General features: G+C 41.2%; 1 protein-coding gene across 1 annotated transcript in view; it reads left to right on the top strand.

Annotated features, from left to right (window-relative positions):
• Positions 1-4,587: 4,587 nt before the first annotated feature.
• thrab (thyroid hormone receptor alpha b) overlaps positions 4,588-25,304 on the top strand; it is a 139,634-nt gene continuing 118,917 nt past the window's right edge. Inside the window, exon 1 of the mRNA XM_034107045.2 lies at positions 4,588-5,046. The gene's annotated coding sequence lies outside the window, so the exon portion shown is untranslated. The remainder of the gene's footprint in view (positions 5,047-25,304) is intronic.

Raw genomic sequence — 25,304 nt, 5'->3', positions numbered from 1 at the left:
TACAGCAGTTGAAAAGATTTGTGAAAGGATAAATTCTTCATGGGCTTCAATGGCTCTAGTAAAGGGTGTTTTATGGTTGCTTGTATTATCCTCAGATAGTGGTTTGTTTAAATAACTACTGACATTTTAATAAATATTGCAAAAAAGGGCTACAAAAAAGGCATATATAACCAGTTAACCAGTGTGTAATTCTTCAAGCACCACAAGATTCAGAGTTTATAAAGTACAATTCTGGGCCATTGATTGTGTCATTTCTCCAAACACATACAGTAGAAATTCCTGTTTTGAAGCCTTAAAATGGTGCAGGAAAAGGACTTTACATTGTATTATACTTAAAGACATGGCTATTCAGTTAAGAGAAGAGAAAAAGGAAAGCAAATTGTTATAATGGGTGATGTAACATTAATCAAATCAAATCAAGTTTTATTTATATAACACATTTATAAACCATTTTTGGCCGAGCCAAAGTGCTGTACATATAATACAAATAGCCTACAGTAGAGACACTTTACAGCAAATACAACAACACAGATTGTTCAGAATATCAGTATGAGAAAAACGACACCCTCTGTCCTTAGACCCTCTGTCCTTAGACCCTCACATCGTACAAGGAAAAACTTCCGGAGAAAACCCACAGTTTAAAGGGAACATGGGAGAAACCTCAGGGAGAGCAGCAGAGGAGGGATCCCTAGGACGGATAGACGTGCAATAGATGTCGTGTGTAAATCGAAGAGATAATACATTTTACAGCATATAGACTGAATGTTTGGAAATGCATGTGTCTGTAATAAGAAGATGAATCTACGAAGATGCCAACTACAACAAGATTAATGACATACATAATATGAGGTCCTTGGCACTGTGTGATCATGGGGCATCACTCTTACAGCATCAGGACAATATCATATGGAGTCAGACACTGGAAGTGTGCTGGAGGCGTTGACTGGGACTGATGGAAGGATGAGGCTGATGAGACTGAAGAATCTGTGACGAACTAGCGGCTGAGAAATAATCATTAAAAGACAGCAGCATCATCAAGAGGCCAACAAGAGTGACAGAGTGTGTCAGTGTGCAGTCTACCATCCTCTTAAAATACTCTGTCCAACAATATCAGTCTCATGAAGAAAGGTTTTTTAACGCTTATTCAAAATAGCAGAGAAACATGCATTCTTGTTCTCAGGAGGGGACATTGACAGAGGATTGTTGGAAAAGTACACAGTAAGTACTTCATAGGCTACTTGTGGGGAGTGTCACTATAGTACTGAGTCCAACAGGATCAATCTCACGAAGAACTAATGGCAACAAAAAAGAATTCCCTCATCAAACTTAGCAGAAGTGGCTTGATTTTGTTCTCCGCAGGGGACTTTGACAGACTAGTCCTCAAACAATACACAGTAAAAGTACTTCAATGTATTGTAAGTAGTAGGCTAATACAAAGTCAAACAGTATCAATTTCATTAAGAACTAATGGTAAAATTATATTTTTAACATTCATCAAAGATAGCAGAAAACATGCATTATGTACTATGGAGGGGACTTTGACAGAGGATTACTCACAAAGTAGCTACACAGCAAAAGTACTTCTATTTCTGGTAGAAGTCAAACTAGAACCGAGTCCAACAGTGTCAGTTTCCTTAAGAACTTGTGGTAAAACATATTTGTATCACTCGTCAAATATAGCAGGAATAATGAAGAGCAGCTGATTTGAAAAAAAACGCGAGAGACGGCGGAGTGACCGCAGTGCAGAATCGCTGAATAGTTTAAATCAATGTTGTCCATTTTAGACATAGGCTTATTATATTTACAGCCCTTAACAACATACATTTTCTGGGCTCAATATGTGTCTTGGCCGTTTTCGTTGTGATAAACTAAATTCCCCTTGTTTATAATAATCACCGGTCCTTCAGCAGGATACTGCAATAGAGTCTGTCTGCAGACCGCAGCAAGGAGGCGTTTCCTATAGTGAACGACGGGAGCCGGCTCTCGCCCGCGAACGAGACGTTTTTTGTTTTGTTTTTGCGGAGGGATCTAGATCGGCATGAAGGCACATTATGCAGTGTGCAATGTGGACATTATCCCGCTTATTACACATGGCCACATTCTCAACAAAGTAACGACATGACTCCCAATAATAATTGAAATGCTTTTATGGATTTAGAAAAAGATTTTATTGATTTAAAAAATAGTTTTTTGTATTTATTTAAATTGACATGCATCCGCTAAGAAAAGTAGTCCGTTGTTACTGTTTGAACTAACGTAACAACGGCAGGAACTGCTTCTATAGTGTTTTTGAGGAGCTTTTTGATTACAGATTTGAAAACATCGTTGCTTGCTTTAAAAGTAGCACAATTCATTATGTCAAACCTTGAAAGATATCCCTGCCCTAATGCCAAAAGTAACTGGCAACTGAATATATGTCGCCGTAGCTATGATGTCTATGTCTGGACCGCTGCGTAAAAAGGAGGGTTTCTGACCCATTACTTCTCTTCCTACTTTTTGTCCCCCTCCTCTTCCCGCTGCAGCCTAGCAGTTGATCTCAAAGCACGCTCCCCTCTCCTGCAGGGAGAACAACTATATGTATATACTTTATATAGGTTGATACAGTAGCCCCTTTTTTAAAATAGTTTTTTATAGGTGTTGCCATCTGTTTTGTGTAGCGTGGTTCTACAAGCAAGTCAATGCATTCATTGGGTGGTATCAGAGAGTTACACGGGTCTGTAAATGCAATGAAAACAATTGGCCACAGCAAATAATTTATATTAAACATGTAATTTTTACTTTTGAATACTTTAGTACAAAGGATGTCTTGAATAATTTAAGTGATATATGTGTACACATATAAATCATTAGTCAAAACAGCGCTACATTTGATTTAATTAAAAGGTATAATATGTGTTAAACTGAAGAGCCCTTTGGGAGCCGAAAGAGCCGGCTCTTCTTGGTGAGCCAAATGATCCGGCTCAGCAAGAAGAGCCGGAATTCCCATCACGAGAACAATAGGCTTGTTTGAGAGGCGTTGCGGCTCGCCTCGAAAGTAGACGAGAGTAGCCGATCGCAGCCGGGGGAGGTCTCAAAAAGCTCGCCTGAAGTCGGACAGCTCGGAGTCGGCTTCTTCATCTTTTTCTTCTTCTCTCGGTTTTTTGGCGGATTGCAAACAGCTTGAAGGTGCATACCGCCACCTCCGGAGTCGGCTTGACTCGGTTTGCATTTATAAAGAATGCACACATGTGTTTAATCGTTAATGTCAGATATGTACTAAGTAAATACATTTGTTCCTGCTCAAGATTAGATTCAACTTTATTGTTATTGCACATATTACAGGTACTGAGACAACGAAATGCAGTTTAGCTTCTAACCAGGTGCAACAAGCAGTGAAGTGGAAAGTAATGTACACAATCTACAGAATAACATATAGAATTAATTGAATGATGAATAAACAGTGGGGTATGAATACACTAGATATCAGCCTGTGAGCAGTATGAACAGTGTGTATGAATATGCTAAGATATATAAAGTATGAAAACGGTAAGCAGTATAGTATAAAATATATAGATATTAATTTCATGATGATAAACATTGTGGAACAATGATGAAAAATGGGAATGGATGTGGCGACGTAAAACTGACACAAAACAACAACAAACTTTTGCCAGCCAATTGGAGAGTTTCATCAGCAGCACGTGGTAAAAACCACCAATGAGCGCTCAGCTCGAGATACCAGCGAGCCGTTTCCCATCAAGCATTTCGCTTCCGCAGCTCGTGGAGAGCAACTGCGCCAACTCGCCTCGCCTCGCTCTCAAGGCTGCGGCCGTCTTTGTCCCGCGAGATTTCAAAGTCTCATGTGGGCGAGCCTCCAGAGCAAGTCGGACAAAATGACTAACCATCATGCAACGCACTAGCAAGACGTTGATCGCAACTGCGCAGGTCTGCGGCTCTGCGCAGGTCTTGCTTGTCTCAAACAAGCCTAGTGACTTCTTCTGCGAGGATTTATAAAAGCAGCTGGATAAAAAAAGTTAGGAAACGCCCCTATAGGAAACGCCTCCTTGCTGCGGTCTGCAGACAGACCCATCTCGGATACTGCAGTGATTCAAAGTGTGATTTTAGCAAACGAGTGCTTTTGTTTTGAAATCACTTCCGTGAGTTTGGCCCCGCCCCTCGCTCCAATGACCATTAGACCATTTAGTAAGGTAAAAAGCAAAAACGCCTCTCAGACGCTCTTCCGTTCACGTGTTTAATAAAGAAAAACAATTGGACGGTAGATACACGGATTCATGATGAATCAATAATCCAAAGTGTTGATCATTTTCCTGATAAAGTGTCTATAATGATAATTGAGTTATTTAGATTATGTAGATAGTTCTTTACTGATTTAACAGCCCAGTCGTGTCCCTTCATCAGAGCTATAATGTCTACCTCCAAGATGGACTGATCTCACCTTCTTACAGGGAGAAGGAGGAGGGAGGGGGGTTCGGCTCGTTCATGATGGAGTCAATAAATAAGGAAAGCAAAGGCGACCCAAGGCAGGGAGATGTTCAGCATTTCTCATCTCACAGTCCGACATGTGTTTGTGTGCAGGCTACAGTTTGTGTTTTACAGTGGTGGTCCTGTAGAGAGCGGTAGATAGTTTTAATAAGCGGTAACCCAGCAGAGCTCCCATTACTGTACAGTACATAAGCAGAGGGAGGAGCGACTGTGTAGTATTTCTTTTTTTTGTGCTTCTTTCCCTCCTGTCGCTGCAGCCCATCCAAACGCTACTGAAAGGCAGAAAAAAGGGGGAACAAACTACACATTTTCATGCAAAAGCTTTGTAGGAAAGGAAGACACGGACCTGTGTGAGGAGGGGGATACTTCTGGCACTACGAGGCGTAGCAGCTTAGCTGAGGACCGGGCTTCGGAGTGAGGGGAGACGTGTAGCCGCTCAGCGCTGCCGCTACACTTGTATGCACAAACCGGAGGAGCCCCTCTGACTTTCTCCCGCTTCATTTCCGCCTAATGCCCCAATATCCAACCCGAACTGGTGTCCAGGCCGCGTGGGGGTAACCGACGGTAAGTGTCGCTATGAGGCTTTAACCCTCCCGATGTCCATAGCGTGGTGTTTGCAGTTGTTTGGCGTTGCTAGCATCAGTAGCCGGGGCTGGTTTGACAGCAGCCAAGGTACACACGGTGTACAGTACAGTAGGCTGGGTGTAATTGTTGGTCTGCAGCCATTCCGCAACTATTGTTGACGTTTCCTTCTGCTTAGTTGTCAATTACAAGGCAACACTGCCGGGTACACATGTACAGCGGTCATGCTGCCCTTTTCCTTTAAGTGTTTTATGCTTGTGGTACTATGTGCTGCACACAGGCCCGAACTTGGATTTATGCCTGCTGCACTCTGGCGCGCGCATGGTCCAATCACGCATGCACACGTGCACACACAAACGGAGGGAGTCAGACTGATCGATAAAGACCACCAGCTATGATACACCCATAATGTATAGGAAATGATCTATATGAAGCCTCTCAGCTCTGTTTCTTGACCCTCATTCTGTTGTCCTCATGTTCTCCTTCAGGTGTTGAAGTGAGTGTTAAATGCATAGCCTACTTGCACTGTTATTGTAAGAACATTGTCATCACTCTAGTGTTCATTTTACTATTGATTTCAATGAAGTATCTAATGTAAGGCTGTAATGAAAGGGAACATTGCATTTGTAAATGTTTTTGGGCTGGCATAAATCTTTCTAAACCAAACCCAGTTTGAAAATAGTGTTGTTAACATTTATCTTTTTGCCATGCATCTCTAAAAATATAGTTTATCATTGTGTATAATGGTCTGCATGACACTAGTCTGGTATTTTGAGTAACTAGTATACCGTCATATACCGTGTACTATCTGTTGTAGACAAATCTCCAGTGCATCCCAGATAATCACTGTCTGAGCCTATATCAGTTGAAATGTATCACACATTGCAAATATCAGAACACCGTGTTCTAGCGAGGCGCAATGTGCACTGCATTAAAACTGTCTGGGTCGGGTATTAAATTACCTCAGACGCTCCGACTCAATTGTACAATTGCATGCGTGTGTTTTTAGATAAACATGCCGTTAAAATACTGTAACACGTAATACAATAGGGTGTACATTCTGAAACGAAGGCATTGCCCTGGAATTTGTCTCGACATGACTGCACTGATTATAACAAGACTACAATGCTTAATGTGGCCACGAAACACTTTAATAATACAGCCTGATGTGATGTCCCATAGCCCTCACTGGCTGCTGACAGACAGCGCTGACACTTAATCATTCACTCAGACCAAATCCCCAGAGAAAATAATCTCAGTGCAGCAGATCATGAATATAATAGTGACAGTTTCCTTAGTGAGTTTGCAGCTGGTTGTGTGTGTGAAGTCCCTCATCACTACATTACAGTGCTGTAATAATTAAATCACTCTATGTGACCACTCTGCCCAGAAGCCTTTTTCAGGGTGTCCCTTCTCAGTCACATTTATTTTCACAGTATTATCTTGCTCTGTGCTGATAGAAAGTCACAGTCTAAGCTGTTTGCTCTCTCAGTTTAATCCATCAAGCTGGCAACAGAAGCATTTCCTCTGAGGCTTATTTTAAAAGGCAGTGTATGGATTTCCCCATCAACATGGTAACCAATGCAAAAAAACAGTTTTGACTCTTAGATGTTTAAATCATTAGACTTGAGATGTCCTCAGAAAAAGGTTGCAGTCTCGTTTTACAGGATGAATTTAGGCCCAAAACAACCTCCCTTTTTACGTCATCTTATGGAAAGTAGAAAGAACAAAGGAAGTTATGCTGGTTTTAAAGTAGGATATAGGCTTATTTATTCCTCTAAAAGTTCTCAAGGGGACTGGGAGATTGAATACATCTTTACTTCTAAATACGGTTTCTGTCATTATGTTAATGTGTGTCGTGCCAAAGCCCTATAGAGTGTCAGGATTCTATACAGAACCGGACTAAAACAAAGTAAATTTATGTTAGATCAGCTGGCACGGACCCAGATGCTCACAGTTCATTAATCATTAGCCATCTGTTTAAATCGCAGTGTGCTTTCCCTGGGTTGATTATTAGCCCTGGTCAAATCCAGCAGTCAAGTATAAACATTGTCTCTACAGATAGCATTTTAAATAGCCCAAGCGTTGGCTACAGAGAGTGCAGAACCTATGTACACATACATACACGTAGAAACACTTATGCAATGATTTCTCACACACTAGAACTTTATTTTTCCCTTTAATGTAAATAGTTATTTTCCATGCATTAAAGGGAAGTACATAGGCAATACTGAGTGATGTAACGGTGTTGTCCATGAGAGAACACAGAAGGTGGATGGGTGTAGCCCCATGTGACCCGTTCTCCTCTTACTCCGCTCTTTTTTTTTTTTCCTGTTGGCTGGGGCTCCTTCGGGGGGCCAGAGGTGACCTTCTTCAGTCTCTCCCAGCAGCAAGAACCCCAGTGGGCCTCTCTTTTTGTGACCCTGTTTCTGTCTCTCTTTTTTCCTGGCCTCATCACTCCTTTCCTTCTCCTTAAACCCCCCCTTCCCCCTCCACCCCTTCTCTCTCTACTCGCATCCCCTCCTATTCCCCACGGTGGGGCCTAATGCTTAGAAACATAGAGCGTTCACTTATATAACCTTGGCTGTGTGCAGCTGATGTGCTGGTCTGTATCATGCTGTATAATGATGTCAGAGCTGTCTAGTGAGGCAGATGGCATGCTGGGTAGGCCAATATGTCAAGAGCTATTCCTGAACTGAGGTTGCGGTCGGATAATCCAAAAATCAGCTCCTAACGTCTAACCCTATCGTCTATTCCTTGTCCTCTGAGTGAAGCGTCACGGGGTTAAGGGATAGTGGATAGTAGAATTCAAAAGGACTTAGGAGAAGAGACTGCGGTACTTTAGAGAATCCGAATGCACTTTCACTATCCGACGTGTTTATGATGCGCCAGCGGACGTCATTGTGTGCGTCTGCTGCTGTGGGGAAACTGGAAACTACAGTTTTCTATACAGCGGACTACAACATGGATGTATAATAAGAACGAGGGACTACTGTAAACTCATCTGGAGACTCTGCACCGTGCTCTGATGCTGCTGCTTTGCTTTATGAACGTGGACAACAGAGAAACATATTCTTCATGACCAAAGTTGGATTTGAAATAAAAAAGGAAAGTGAAACTTATGCTCGTCACCCTCTCCCTCCGGTCCACATTAATACACATGATCCCAATACGTATGATTATATGAACTATGAAAAGATATTAAAATCAATACAAATGTATTTATTATAAACGTTAGTCCTTAACATCTATCACTGCGTATATCACCATTCAAACATCTTTTAAAAGTTGAACAAACCCCACACAGCTCAGTGAAATGTTGACTTTATTTGATCATTTCAGTAAAAACTAACGTTCATATTTCTCTTTTTGATTATAATACTGATGAACGTTCAAAACAAAGCACTTTGGCAACTTACCACATACGTTTTAAAATGCTTAATAAGCACCGTAACTTTCATCATATCATTTCTCCGTCATAATCGGTTGTTTCCGTGAACGGCCGACTGTTGTGTGACGCAAATGCTGCGGCTGCAAGGCATTGTGGGGCAGCATTTTCTCCTCTCCTTTCTGTGAGGGAGGTCCAGTGGTTCCTAAGCTAAAGGAGGTTATAAAGGAAGTTTGAAACCTCCTTTCCTATCATTCTCATCATTCTAGAGAATTCAAACGGCACTTATCATGGCTGCCACTGAGGGACTTCCGGGTCATTTCACTCCGCTAGGAAGGTTCCTAAGCTAAATGGACTATTCTACTTCAGCCTCAGTCTGGTGTATGTAGGGTGATCCTAGGATTTGCTTCCCATTTCCTTATTTTCTTTGTCTCAGGATGATAGTGGAAGTTAAAATGGAGATGTTTGTTTGTAACGAAAAATGTGCCAATTATGCATCACAGTATATGGAATGTCCTCAACATGTCATGAGGGAGCAGCTACATTGTTTCACATATGTTGCTACCCTGCTTTATGTTTCTGGCATTTCTGAACATTTTGGACCTCGGTCCAGGTTATTGATTAGTTGTCAACTTTCATCTTGGACTTTTGGAAACTTTCTCATCGTTTTCAGAAACCATTTCGTATTCAGAGACCATGCAACTAATCTATTAACCAAGAAAATGAACAAATGAATTATTGACAGTAAAAATCACCCAAAGTAGGTTAAGGTGATCTATTTGTAGCTTATAAGCAGAGGTTAGCATCACATGTGTTCAATGTTGTCTTCTCCTCCATGTATACACATCCTGGAATAACAGGCCTGTTGTTGTCTTGCCCTTACCTTCTGCGTGACCTCAGTTGAAGCTGGGCCCCAAGGCTCTCACTGCACGGTCTGTGTTTTGGCCTATGATTAATTCGATTACAGCACCCACACAATGAAGAGGTGAACGTTGTTTCATAGGATCTAGTCATCCAGGGTGAATGCAACAAACCGCAGTCATCTGATGATCACAGGTTTCTGCCCTGGAACTCGTCTAATAGATTTTCCGGCGGTGCAGAGTATAGCTTGCTTATCAACACACTGCATCAATGCACACAGCCGTCTTTATCAAAGAGCTTTTGTTTAGCCAAGCCAAATACACTTGTCTCTAACGCTAGAACACATTGAGGAGCTGGATAGCAAATGTTTGCATTCAATCTATACAATATTTAAATATGATCTGTCAAGGACTCGTCTCCTTGTTTCAGCTGGAGCACAAAGAAGAGGTTCACCACATGCCCAATCATATGAAATCTATTGAGGTTGAAGTTATCACATTCTTCAAAAAGTAGGCGAGGTCAGATAACAGTATATACAGTGTAAAAGTAATAACAAGAAGAATCCCTCCCTCCTGTCTGCCATAAAGGAAATCCCATGCTGCTTCCTGCTGTAATATCTGGCACGCAGAGTAATGAGTGTGTCCTCCTCACTGGCTATTCAAACCTCATTATCCCAGCAGAATGAGGCTAACCTTTCAGTGCGATGTCGTGGTGGGTTTGTGTTGTGTTCGGGGGCCTGTGAAGCTCCACCGCTGATACGCACGCTGTCATGGTGAACACGACAAGGGATTATCAGTGCACTCTGCACCGCTCGTCGCCCAGTCCACTAGAGGTCCTGCTGTCCACGAGATACTGTAGCACCCCACCCCCCCCCACACACAAACCCATCAGATGTCAGCCAGCATGCTCCACGTTTGTGGCTGTTTCTCACTGTTGTGGTTTTCTTGCCCCTCAAGTTTAGGTTTCACTTTATTCTTGAGTTGTTTATTCCTTTCTGTGTCAGTTGAGCAGTGGTTTCAACGCAGATGGTTACCCTTTTGTCTTTTTTATTCTTCACTGCGGTTCTCTGTCAACTTCAAATAGCTTTATTGGCAAGACCATAATGACATGCTGCATTGCCAAAGCGTCGTACAAACAATGAATGTATTTATTCAAATATAGAACATATTTTTTTGTTCAATATACATTTTGAACAAAAGCATAAATAACCCGGGAAAACATTGTACTTTTTAGAAAATTCAATTTAAAACATCCCCCCAGCCCCCCTTTGTACCGTCTGTGCTTCAGCCGCCTCCAGATTACCAAGGGAAAATAATAATTTATAAAATAGCCTCCATTAGCCAGAGAAAGTGTTGTGGCTGTTTAACCCAGCCGCACTTCTCTCCTAATAACACCAGTCAGCTTGGCTTTGCCGGGTACAACTGGGGCCACTCAAAACTGGCTTTTCATCAACGGGAATACTTGGCAACCAGGCCTGTGAGGTTTATTTTTGCCAGTGTGAAGCGGAGCACTTTACGAGGACATCCGACATTTGCTGGCACTGAGCAGCTCTCACTCTCTCTTCTCTGTGAGAGCTGCCTCAATTTAAGCGGTGGAATAGAAATTAAGTCATTACACATTTGCAGACATATTAAACAACTAGTTCCCAAGACAATACAATGGCTACTTTTTTCTACTATGTCATAAACACAGAGGGGACAGGGTGTACTGAGGGATTCCCTTCATGTGGATTTAAGATTAAACTAGCAATAACAATTTCAATATCTGTGCCCCTGGGGCAGAAGATAATAATTGTATAATCAGGGTTCCCAGGAGGAATTAAAGTGTGATTATGAGTTAGTTTGTATGTGAGCATTAGAGACAAGAGCAATAGAAATAGATGTGATATTTTTTAAGATTTGCAAATAATTGATAAATGGTTTCTTTCAGTAGATTCAGTATTGCAATATTTGGTGTATGCTTTATAAACCTGTGCAGGCCATATATGTACAATACATGATATACATCTATTTAATTGTCTATTTGCACATGCGTATTCGCCAGACAGTAGGACACTAACCAATGACTATTTCATTGTCAATAACCTGTAGATTCTTCACCTCAATAATTGATTAGATGTTTAAAAACTTGCCCTAAGAATTTATAAGAGCCTAGTTGTGTCCTCTTCAAATTGGTCTTTTTCTCCAAACAATCTAAACCCCTAAATATTCAGTCACTATGGAATTAAACAGATCAAATCAATCAAATCTTTAGCCTAGAATGACCTTTTTAAATGTCCAATCACAGGGATTTCAAGGCTCTTTCCTTTCTGCTGGAGCAAAAAATACTTAAACGGGATTGATTTGACTTGGTAAACAGAGTTTAAGAAGATCTTAAACATCTCTAACAAAACCTCCACTGCTAGAATTCTACTTGAGTTTTGTAATCTGTCATGCCTGAGGAAATCTGGATGGACTTGTTCCGGTCCCTGATGGTTTGGCAAGTGTCTACAAAACTCCACCTCTTGATCATTGTATTCCTTTCATTACGGGATTGGGTTTAATAATACCACACATGCTATGCACAGCACTTCTGCTAGGAGATGGCTACACAATTACAAGACCAAAATAAAGACCTCTGGTTAACTCCAACAGCCCTGTTAGATCAACTCAAGAACAACTCCTTCAAAACCACTTCTCAATGTATTTACAATGGTATATTTGTTAGCTAACTAAATAAGGGGTCTTTAACTTAACTGGTCTTTATGGAGAAACACACCTGTTATGTTTCATTTCTGGCTGTACGATAGGGTAGCACGATATTGGAAAAAACTGACATTGCGATATTTTCTTCCCCTGCGATATGGCGATATGAAAAAATACAGGAATTGAAGAAAAGACAGTTTTTTTTTTTGTCCGCAAACCATTCTTTCTTGAACTTTAATGCTATACAATTGCTATTTCTTTAATACGACGGAGTATTAGGGCCTCACTTAGACAAATAAAACAGAGCGATTTCGAGAATAAAGTCATCATACGAGAATAAAGTCGTAATATTACGAGAATAAAGTCGTAATGTTACGAGAATAAAGTCATAATTACGAGATTAAAGTCGTAGTTTCATAAATGACTTGAGAAGGAGACAACAGCAGCGTCTTGCAATACAATGAGGAATGTGCAGCATCTTGTGAAGCAATACTTTAGTTTAGGTTTCTCAAATAACAAAATGTTTAATCTTTTGGCACATCAGCATCAGATTATTATAACTTTGAAAAGGTTGTGCAAGAAACTATGTCTATTATTTGGAAGAAAGAACCAAACGGACTTGGAGGAGATTGTCTCCTTTCTGCAGGAGGAAATGGCTGCTTCTGGCCGACTACAAGGGTATCGTTGGTTACATCTACGAGCTGTTCAAAGGGGATTTGTTGTTTCACAAGAAACGATGAGACTTGTAATCAAGGCTTTGGATCCAGAAGGAGTCGAACGATAGCCTTGTAGTGGAATCGGAATGAGCTCCCCATTGAAATCAGGACAGCAGAAAGCTTACACGGCGCAGACTGAAAACTCATCACTTTCGACTCCACTTCGAGCGATAGAATTACTAACAAAGAACTGCTAACAAAGCACTTATATACTAACAAAGGACTGGCTTATCTAAAGCCAGTTGAGTAGCACTTGAAATGTTTTGGCTCTATGAAACCTGTTGTACTTATATGATTCTGTTTTCTTCAAGTTTGTATCTTGTTGGTCGAATGCACTTACTGTAAGTGGCTTTGGATGAAAGCGTCAGCTAAATGCAATGTAATGTAATGTAGTCGGCCAGAACCAGCCATTTTCTCCTGCAGAAAGGAGACAATCTCCTCCAAGTCCACTTCTCAAGTCACTTATGAAACTACGACTTTAATCTCGTAATTATTACTTTATTCTCGTAACATTACGACTTTATTCTCGTAATATTACGACTTTATTCTCGTAATTATGACTTTATTCTCGTAACTACGACTTTATTCTCGTATTATTACGACTTTATTCTCGAAATCTCTGGGTTTTTTTCTAAGTGTGGCCCTAATGCTCCGTCGTACTTTAACAATATTTAACCGGATGAAGAATTTTAGTCACTGACTTCTGGATCTTAAGTTATCAGAGCAACAAGCTGAGCTAGCTCGGTTATGCTGCTGTGATCTGATCAAGAATGGTTGTGATTGGTGGTTTGCTGTGCATGCAAAGCCTGCATGTCTCTCACTCAAGTACCCCTGACATGAGAGCCGCGCGAGTTTTCCTTTTGTAGCAAGCAGCAAAAATAATTGTAACATGTTTGAGTTAATTTGCCTACATAATATCGCTTTATTTTTTTTAATTGCACGTCTTGCGATGTCAATATCGCGCATGACACGATATATCGTGCAGCCCTACTGTACGATGTCTTCCTTATTTAACTGCTTCTCACTGCTATACAAACAAATATTTTGAGAAATATTTTATTTAAAATCAAATCAAGTTTTATATAGCACATTTATAAACGATTTTTGGTCGAGCCAAAGTGCTGTACATATAATAAAAATAGCCTACAGTAGAGACACTTTACAGCAAATACAACAGCACAGATTGTTCAGAATATCAGTATGAGAAAAAAACGAGACCCTCTGTCCTTAGACCCTCTGTCCTTAGACCCTCACATCGTACAAGGAAAAACTTCCAGAGAAAACCCACAGTTTAAAGGGAACATGGGAGAAACCTCAGGGAGAGCAACAGATTATTTGATAATCATTTTAATGATCGGAAAATTATTTTATTCCTTCTGCCAAAACAGTCTGATTTTGTTTTCGAAAGATTAAACTCCGTTCATAGCAACAGTCTATAATAATAATAATAATACATGGGACTTTTATAGCGCTTTTCATGAAACTCAAAGACGCTTTGACAGAGAATTAAAAAGAGAAAAAAAGACAAGAGAAAAAAAAAAAAAATAGATGACAAAGAAATACAAAAAGAGATAAACAAAACAGAAAATAGGGGGGGAGTGGGTGGTCAGTGGTTGAATGCAGTGTTGAACAGGTGGGTTTTGAGTGATGTTATTCATGACAGCTCCTAAGGTAATAAGACCATGGAATACCTTAATTTACCGGAATGTATCAGAATTGAGTACTATGTCAACTTTCTATCCATTGGTTTAAGCTTACTATTTCAAAAGTGTATCTATTGGATTTAGCTAATTAATGCAACTGTGTATTATTAGTTTACGCTATTCCTACTGCTATTCCACAATTTCAGCTATTTCAACTGTTAACCCATTAGTTCCAACTGTTTTACCTAATTTATCAATGAGCTTTAATCAACTTGTTCAACTTGCTGGCTAGCTTGCCAACATATTTACATAGACTCTATGGTTTGACACCCTCCTAATCGCAACATTGCTTAGATGACTCAATATTCTTAAACAACGATGTATCAAATGAGTTATCAGAAATAGATCTTAGCATAACAATATCTATAACAAAAATAGTATAAGAATACCTTGAGATAATCAGATATAGTTTAGTCTGGTAATCCTTTTTATATTATTAGGTATTGGAAAATAAGTTTTTCATTAAGTTAAGCCGTTTTGCCTTGAAGGTTTTTAATGTCAATGTTATGGCAGGTCACTTCTTGCTAGCAGTTATTCCTCAGCTCTCTTATTAAATACAGCACTGCTTCCTCCTTGGAAGAATGTTCTAGATATGGGTCACATGTCTGGTTTTCACAGTCGATTCGCAACCTCGTCTGACTGGGATAACACGTCTGTATTATGTGTGTGAAATATTCCCCTTGCTTGAGTATTAGACTTGGGTTTATGTTATGACTGTCTGTGAGGTGAAAGATCGCTTCAGAGTTGAGTTGGGTTTCTTTGAAGTGTGACTGACAGTGACTGACTCTCCACTGGGCCGCTCTGTTATTGCCCACCAAGCACTTTTTCTGTTCGAGGAAACTTTTCTGTGTCTGACATCATATCCAAACCTTTCTGAGGCTCCACTTTCCTTTCACTGATTATTTTGAGTGGACACTTGTTGAGCCAGTTCAGTGCAAGTAACCACACGTGTGTGTGTGTGTGTGTGTGTGTGTGTGTGTGTGTGTGTGTGTGTGTGTGTGTGTGTGTGTGTGTGTGTGTGTGTGTGTGTGTGTGTGTGTGTGTGTGTGTGTGTGTGTGTGTGTGTGTGTGTGTGTGTGTGTGTGTGTGTGTGTGTGTGTGTGTGTGTGTGTGTGTGTGTGTGGTGTGTGTGTGTGTGTGTGTGTGGTGTGTGTGTGTGTGTGTGTGTGTGTGTGTGTGTGTGTGTGTGTGTGTGTGTGTGTGTGTGTGTGTGTGTGTGTGTGTGTGTGTGTGTGTGTGTGTGTGTGTGTGGCATTCTCGGTGAAAATACGGGAAAGTGAGTCACCTTTTTAACGTCTGGATGACACCATCGATGCCAGAAGCTGCCATCATTTGTCCCCTTGTCTTTGTTATCATCTCAAGTTCCTGCATGGTTACGCCCTCTTGTTCTCTTGTATTTCAGACTGCGTAATCTGGGTTTTATGAAAGGTGATTAATGGATGATCTTAAAAACGGTTTAATTAGGGACGATCATTGTGATAAAGATTTAGGCTTTCAGCGTAACGCAAGTGCTGTCCTTGAGGCTTAATGGTCGGCTCTTGTCAGACGCAGCAACAACACCATCACCAGCAGCACTTTGGAGTAAGGTTCACCTTCATGATGACGCTGAGAAGCTGGACCTTTTTGAATCCAAAGCCACGCTGCAGGCTTTACTTGCTCGCTGCCATATGGATTCAACCTTTCAAACATGTTATTACAAAATGCTATGCAGCCATGTTAATCTAAATACTAAATTATTTAGGGTTTTATAAAGGATTGTTGAAAAAAATCATGTAATTCATTTACAAATGTTAAATGGTTATTCTTTTCTTACAAGGCATCGTAACAGTCTTACTTGGAGTGATGTGTGAGTGTATTGAGGCTATGATTCACTTACATGGTGTGCACTGGATTGTTGAATGAGACATTTGCTCAGCTTAGCAAATAATCAAACAAAATATGTGCTGGCAATCTGCCCTTAAAAACACATCTGACATAATGAAATCTTCATCAAGGACGCTGCTGCATAAGGACATAACGCTGCTAATGAGCACTCTGAAAGAAGTTAGCCTTCAGAAACACGTCTGCAATGTGAGGCATGTAAACAATCATTAACACATCACTACCAGAAGTCCCTGCTCCTACACACAACCAGGATACTGTTGTAAAATTGGAATGCATCATTATCCTGGGATTCGCTGCAGTTGACCTGAGCCAGGATGTGTGCTTCATCTCTACCTGCTAGTGTGTCAGGGGAAGCAGAACCACACACTGGGAGGTCAAGAATGCCAACGTAATGCCAAGTGCCCCTTAGGCTGTCTGTGTACGCGTTTGTGTTTGTGAACAAGTATCCAGATACTTGCTGATCTGGCAGGCGTTCACATTCTTCCTTTTAGTTTTCTCAACTGCAGCCTATCAAAAAGCGTTGGCAGGCAGCAGCGTGGTTCAAATTGATCCCGTTTTTTTTCACTGGTGTTGGAAGTTACTTACCCTTCTTTTAAACACTGGCACTCGCTGTGTGATGTGTTCATCCTAATGTATGTGTGTGGGAGTTTGTGCTGGGCTGCCTGTGTGAGCTCTGCATTGTCGCCATGTGTTCAGTGTCGAGGACAAGCTCGCGTTTCCTCCAACATAGCTGGCCCGCATGGCAGGAAACTCAATAGGCAAAGTGTGAGGCAATCACCCTGTGACTAGCAGACGCTACGGCACCGCTGCAACTTCGGACCCAAAAGTTCAGGGAAGTCACATGGAAGCTTTACACAATCGCCAATAATACAAGCATGCATTTACAAACACTTTCACACCAGCGGCATCACAGACATTCTTAGTTTAGATGGTATCCCTCAGGCTGGCACAGATCACGAGCTTGTGGAAAAACACATGTTGCATTAGGTGCTCTGTGTTTGCACAGTACTGTATGTATGGGTATACACAAAGGCACGCGACTTACAGTTCATTTTTCACCCAGCTTATCTATGTTTGTACAGCTCTGTCTAAACTGTCTGGAGTGAGCGTTTAACGCTGAACCCGTTACCCGACAACTGTTTGACATTTTTCAAGGCGAGATGTCACTGAAGAGAGTAGTAGCTGCCAACAGTTCTGTCTAACTGCAACAACTTCCTGTGTCAAAACAATTGTTGGTCAAGTTTGTCATCAATTACAAACAACGGCAACTAAAAAATATAATTTTGACTTTGACATGTGTAGCCTACAACATACAACATAGACACGATTTTACTGCTAATGTTGTGATTTAAAATATATTTGACTTACATCCTGCAACATTATAGTATAAAACATATTTTCCATGTGGTCGTCTGCCGGTAACAAAGTACATAAACACAGACGGAAAACAAAACTGAAAGCAGTACATCAACACACAACACCCCACATGACTTTCATTAAGGCGTTCTATGACATAATACTATGTACTGATCCGAATCATTAATAAAGCTGACAAAGCTACCCCACATTTCAGTGCATTTTCACTCAGAATCTTTTAGCTTGGCTAACATTAGCTCTTGTCAGGCTGAACATTTGTAAACTAAATGTATTGTTCCACTTCCTAAGTATGATTCTGGCTGCATTAAGAAAGCCTGTGAGAGCTATAGAGAACCTGGCAGAAGGGAATGTATCCTGTTGACAATAGCAACATATGACAGCCTCAAAAGACTATAAAACAAACCCTTTGTTAGACGCCATTTTACATAGGTGTGAAAAGGAACAGTCAAAATAATGAAATGTGCCTACGGAGCAATCATAGTAGATTTAGCTGGATGCCGTCCCAGGGTCAGTATAGTCGCCGACCTCTGAGAAGAGGCTCCAAAAGCTGCTTGTGTTCCTGCAGACGTGTCCGTGACCCGTGTCCAGGTTGGACGGGCTCCAGCTGGTCTCCTTACTTTCACATCTGCAGTCCTCCTCTGTGCCAAGCCAGGCAGCACTGACCATGCCGACCTTCTATTTGTGTCTGTGTGTGGGAGAGAGAGAGGGAGGTATAAACAAATTAGAGCGAGGAACTAGAATAAAGAGAGATGGATCAGGGGTTTGACTGTGAGTTAATGTGTTCTGTGTGTGGCTGTCATGTGAAAGTAGATCCTTTACGGTCCCATGCTTCCCCTTGTTGTTCCTATATATGTGTGTTACTGTTACGAGTGTGTTGGCAGAGCCTTATCTGACTGGGATTAGCCGAGCAAAGCCGACCCTTGGCCCCCCCGCGACCCTGTGCCTTCCGGAGTCCTTCCCCTTGTTTTCCCACAGATTGTCACTTGAGCATGTTTGCTCTGCTACTGTAAACCAGCCTGTGCACGTAGATTAATGTACATTAACCCACTTGGATTACTTTCTTTAAATACACACATTTTCCTTTTCATCATTACCCTTAGCATACATTGAGATTTTACAATGATTTCCAAGCTTCCAGTTGGCCATTAGTTTCCTTTGGTATGTCATTCTGTATGATAAAAGTTCACCCTTTTTACATCTCGTCTATGCGCAACAGCAGGTGAGGTCGGGTAAAGAAAGGTGTTACCGAGTTAACTCCTGTGTCATGGGTCTGTAGAGAGCTGCCGGTCTGTGTGTCTGTTTGACCGAGGGTGGGGTGAGCCGCACATATAGCAGAGATGTCAGTGCACAGGATGAAGCATGCACTCTGGCTGCATTCACACAGATTTAGTAAATGTAGCGCTTTCCCACAAAGGTCGTTTTGGAGTTGTAGGTGTTTTGATTTGTGCGTTAGAAAGTTACTGCTGTGAAGGGATATCAAAATAAGGTTTTATCCCTTTTAATTTACGCTTTTACCTCCATCCATTTACCCTCTCGCTTAGTTGACCACAGCTGCTCTCTTTCTCTCTCTCTTTCTGGAGAGGAGGGAAACCTTTACATGCTTCTACATTTATAATCCTTAAATTTTTTATGTAATTCAACCCTAATTTTGATTTGCATATTTATTCAGCAATTGGCATTCAATGTTCCTAATATTGTAAGTTTACCCCCAAGTAACAGCACGGCGCCCTTCCGCATGTGACCCAGCATTACTGTAATGTGATCTCATTTAGATCAACCACGCTGAGCCGCATTAAGTTACTGCTGATCTAAACTGCACAGTTCCTCCTGATGCTTCACAACAAGCGTCCAGCTAGCACCACAACAGGTGGCTTCTATCGTGAAGCATTCTCAGAATTCTAGTAAAACAGCACCATGGGTATCGCCAACGCTTACAGGACCTAAATAAATGAAAGGTGTATATGAAATGTATGCATTTGTAGTCGGCCACAACCCTGACACAATGGATGCCAGTGGAATGCAGTTTGTGCTGCTCAAAACATTGAGAAATGATATTAAAATTAACATTTTGCTGTGAGAGCCATAGATTACCATATCATGTGGACATGTTAACACGCACCAAGGCTACCAGGGGAAATGTGCCCTCAGTATTGCATGGCATTGCACATAAGTTGCCCTATCATCATGGCTAGATGTGTCTCAATTGAAATCTTTATAAATATAATGTGCATATATGTGTGTCTTAGCATCTACAGCTGTGTGTGAACTGATGTTATTATTAGAAATGAGCACCAGTGTATTTCCAGTGAGTGAATAATTGATTATTGAACTGTCTCTGTTGGAGCACAGGCCTCTCTTTATGCATACTGCTGTACCCATAGAGAACATGTCTGCCACACACACACACACACACACGCACACACACACACACACACACACAGAGAATCTTACATCGTTACTGTTGAGGCACAGCGCGCTCAGCTCTCCAGTGATTGCCGCTCTGAACCGTAGATGAGGATGGGCATGTTAGTATTTGGGTATTGTGTTTCAGGCACAGCATTTCATAGAAATCCAACGCTCACTGCAGCTCCAATGAATCTGAGCTGGAGAGCTCCTTTACTGTAGATTAGAGGAAGGAAGGAAAGAAATTAGAGAGAAAGGAGAAGAGGGAGAGAGAGAGAGAGAGCAGAAAATGGGTCAGACATCTGAGAGCCAGCCAGTGCTTTTGCTGCGATGGGTGACATCAAGACATTTACTTACTTACTTACTTTTTTACTTGTGCATTTGTTATTTTTCTCTCCTCCCATTTTCCCTGGCCAAGAAAAAGTGCAAAGAGAGGAGAGTTATTATGCTTGGCATGTCTGCAGAGGACGGGCTTTAATTTGGACACGGCCCAGCCGATCAATCTCCACATTGGCTCGGTTACGTGTGTGTGTGTGTGTGCGTCCACGTCCACATGTAACCGCTAAGCTTTTAAACTATGAAGCCAGCAGGTTGCTCCAAAAGTAAAGCACACGGCATTCATCATGTGTGGAAATACCTTAAGCTATACACACAGCCGTGGAGGAACAATACATGTGTTTATACTTGGAGTGAGATTTAAAGGAATAGAAAGAAAGTCAAAACAAAGGATATTGACTTTATTCTCCATAAGGCAGTCGGCGTAGGAGCTCCGGCTGAACACTTGAAATGGAGACGCAGAGTCCCGCAGAGCGCCCCTCTGACGTGAGGGATGTTATGTGTCGGGGGAGATGGTGCGCTGATTTGGAAAGGAGCTCTCTCACACACAGATGAACACACATGTACTTTACACTGAAGTAACCCGGGGTGATTTGCCTAATATGCTAATCCATCGGCGTGATGCAGTGGGTGGTTTGTGTCAGTGAGCCTGAAAGTCCAAACTGTGGGCATGGCAGCAGCCTTCAGAGACAGACTGCAGCCAGAATCCGTTCAGCGGCGACCCCCCCCCCCACAGCAAAAACATCATTTCATAAGGGAACAAGTCATAGGATTGTTTTGAATTGATACTTTGTTTAAAGACGAGCCGAGGGCAGTGTTTCCCCTATGCAGTATACAAATAGCGGCGGATTGTTTATGTGTATTTGTAGTATTTGTGTTACTGTATGTTAAAGGTGTATTTTGCTAAATCTTGAGACATTGCCACGGTATGTACGAGGCCTCAAGAGCCTTTCTTGTGCCGGCAGACACGTAGAAACATAGTGGAGGGGCGCACTTCGCACGCGCTAAAGAGTTCCACGTGCTCCGCGTTCACATTATACTGATTTGACTAAATGCTAAACAAGAAAAACATGCTGTAACCGAACTAAAGGTGTGACGGAGAACAACGGAAACACCTTGAAAAGCACAGATTCCTCAACACATGGCCCCTTGTCATTGTACAATAGAAGAGCTTGATGTTGTTTATAAAACTAAGCCTTGGACAAACGGCTCTGTCCCAAATGTCAGATTTGTCTAAAACGATTAAGGACGGTTGCACTCTAGTGTTTGCAGATGCTGTCATCCTACAAGAGATATATCATTTTTTATTTTGGAGATGCTTCCCAGTCTGCCTACAAAATTGTGATAAGCAGGACTGGCATACCGATAATTAGACACATTGGAGTAAGAGAGAAGGGAAATAGTTGATGAAGTATAAATGAGCTTTGCATGCAAACATAGAGGGTGAAGTTATCTTATTCTTGGCTTGATTGAAGGAGCAGGTATTTACTGAAAATATGCGGTCTCTCACTGTCAAGTGTATGAGGAGCAGACGAGGCTTATATAAATACCACATCGGCTGAATATGAGACAACTTTTCTTATTAAGACTGATTGAAAATAAGACACACATTAATATGACAGGTTGAAGAAATTCTGCAGTAAAACGAAGTCCCTGTGACCTAAGATTGTCATCGTCATAACTACACTGTAGCTATGTTCGTATGACCAATAAAAAGCCTTGAACCTTGAGGTGTTCACGAACTCGATTTGAGCTTTTCAAAGGGAAAAAGCGTTGGCTGAGAATTCAGATGTTGGTCATCTTGTCCTTGCTTGAATTATTTTCTCGTTTAAACATGGTTCTACCAATAGACCATAAATCTCACCTTTTTTCGCAGCTTGTTCAAGAATGTTTTGAACGATGCTAGTAATAAGCATTCCTTTGTTCTGTTTTTCAGTCACTGCTCTGTCTTAAAAAGTCTACGGAAAGAGTTTCTGTCAGTGCTGTGTTTTTAAGACTGTCCTTTCGGGCTTGTCATCAAGTGGACATTTTGTGACATTGTTATTGTTTGCTGCTGGACTCATGATTATGTCCCCTGTCAATTGTTCTAGATAGATAGATAGATAGAATAGATATATATGGAAGAAAATATTCAATTAAGCAAGAAAAAGGTATGCGGATTAAACAACCAAAAACATGCAATAACTTGCAAGCTTCAGTTCTTATAATTTTCCTGTTTTTATTTAGATGGTTCTGCTTGCTTCCAGTCTTCTGGTTCCAGTTCTAAACTAAGCTAACAATGTCCTAACTCTAGATATGTACTCAACACATGAACATTACATTTAAATAAATGGTATGATCCATCTCTTGGAAAGTAAGCAATCAACTTATTTTGAAAAATGTCAAGCTATTCTTTCAGAAAAGCTTCTGTATATTTAGTTGTTTGTAGTCCTAAGGCAGCTAGGCCAGCACGTTTCTACTGTCCCTCCGCAGACACATTGCTAATGTTGTTGTTTTTCTTCCATAAAGGAGTGGACCAAAAGCAAATAAGTGTGCTTCCCAAATGTCAAGGTTTTAATTTAACTAACTTACCATTTAAAACAATTTGCAGTAAACAATCAGCGTACTAATATACAGGGGAACATAGTAATCCATTACATACCCAGGATAAAAGGGGTCCATGTTTCCCCTTTTCATGTTCAGAATGTGGTTACATCAAGGAACTACACACATTCATTCTTCTTTGTGGCTTTCTGCGTGTCACTAAAGCATGTCACAAGACTACAGCTCATGTGTAATTATGTTATGCTGTAGACAAAATATCCCAGTCTCCTGTTTATTAGCTACAAGAGTGGAAGGACGATCAGAGTAGCCATCAGTCTGTTTTGTTTGTTTCATCTGTTTATCTGAAAGTCACCTTGTCACAGTGACTTTCATTGGTCAATCATTGGGTTTGCAATAGAGTGGTGCAGTGATGACGTATTTCATTTGGCTGCCCTGGAAGTTAGCATTGCAAGGGGTCCCACGCCATAAAGCAATGTGATTCAATTGGATTGTGTAATATTGCAGAAAACGTGATCTGTGGTCAACACACTTTTATATTTGTGGCACGTTTTGCTCAGCAGGAAAAGTTGTAGCAGGATTTTAACCCTAAAGTTGACGTGTAAATGCAATGCATCGCCCGAAGTAAATGGCTAAAGTACTGCTATAAACAACCTACAAAGGTTGTATGACCACGCGTCAACACCGCTAAGCTAAAGGTGGACTTGTGTTTGGTCTGATTACATTTACTCATCTTATTTAGCCACTTGTAAGCAACCACTGTCTGTCTGTCTGACATGTAAAAGCTTCAGACATTCAGTAACGTGAAGCTCTTGTACACTCTCTAACAAAAAACTCATTCAAATCAGCATTTACTTTAAGATGAGCAAGGGATAATACGCTAACTTATTTCAGGCTTCCGAGTTCCCTCCACAACTCAATACTAAGCCTTGTGGCTCAATATGAAGACGCATTTCAGAAGTTGCTTTACAGTTGGCTTATAAACCGTTTGGAGGCATTGCCGTACGTCCTCTACGGTCAGTACTAGCTTGTCTCTCTCTCTGCGGGTGATATAAACACACAGAATATATTCTGTATATGAGCTTGAGGGCTGTCAGGTTTAACCCTGACTCCAAGCAGCTGGGCCTCTTATCTGTGCCGATGCATATTTATCTCTCCCCGCGGGGCTGAGAGCTGGCTTAGCATATGGATTAGCTGGAGAATCAGATGCATTCACTGCCTTCCAAAATGTGAGGCAGCATATATTTTAGACAAGATCATGGTTAAAGGTGAGGTAGGTAAGTAAGTTAGAGAAACCGGCTCGAGATACACTTTTTGTTATATTCCATGGAATGCTCTGAATGAATATCTTAAATGCTTTGACAAAAAATCCATAAAAAAATGTCATCTGTGGAAGCCGGCCCGGCTAAAGTAACTGGATGGCCTACCTGCCGGTCAGCCTTCCATCTGTGCACAAACTTATCTCGTGCCCTCATTGGTCATTTCGTTCGTGTGTGTTGGAGGAGGGGCTCTGTAAGGAAGTGGCAGATTTTTTCCGGTTGTGTATTTGTATTTTCATTACCTACCCCACCTTTAAGCGGTTACTTTTGATATACAGTATTTTCAGTATTTCAATATTTAAACGTTATTTGCCCTAAAAAAGGCTACACCTAGGGACAGCTTCTCTGTATCGACTTGTGATTTGTGAGACAGTTGAGTCAAATCTGATATAAAAGAAACACTGTCAAGTCTGTGCCTTCTGTTGATAATGCCGCCAAAAAAGCAGCAAGTATGTTTTTGTGCATCCAAGAATAATAATGTATTATCTTCTTAATAATGCAAGATAAGAGTGGCGCTGTGTGTGCCGCCTGCCAAGTCAGGTGGAAAGGTGAGAATGTCGTTGTGCTACTTGGCTGAATGTCATCATAGTAACAGCCCGTCCACACACAGACGGGTATGTCAAGCATGTGGCTCTTCCTCAGGAACAGTCTACTTAACAGTCTGTTCAGTTCTAATCCCTCTCACATTCACCAGTGCATTGCTCATCTTAACCTTGAAGTTGCATATTGAGGTGTGACTTCTAATTGTTCACATTAAGACATCTTGGGTTCAAGTACAGGTGTTCAACCTGGCTGGTTGCTAATAACGCCTGAAGCCTTCCTTTTATTGAAGAGAAAACACAGGTGTGAATAATAGACCTTGTAGCAGTAAAGTAGCCAGAGAGGATTAATACCTGTACCATTAAGAGCAGAACATCTATTTCCATCAATGAATTCCTGTACTGTGCTCTCCTGGCCTTTTTAAAAGTCCAATAAGGTTCCTACTATAATCTCCCTTTGATTCCTTTAGGCCAGCCTTAAGCTAGACA

This window comes from Pseudochaenichthys georgianus, chromosome 19, assembly GCF_902827115.2.
Source record: "Pseudochaenichthys georgianus chromosome 19, fPseGeo1.2, whole genome shotgun sequence".
Taxonomy (NCBI): Eukaryota; Metazoa; Chordata; class Actinopteri; order Perciformes; family Channichthyidae; genus Pseudochaenichthys; species Pseudochaenichthys georgianus.
This window is presented reverse-complemented; position numbering and strand designations above follow the sequence as displayed.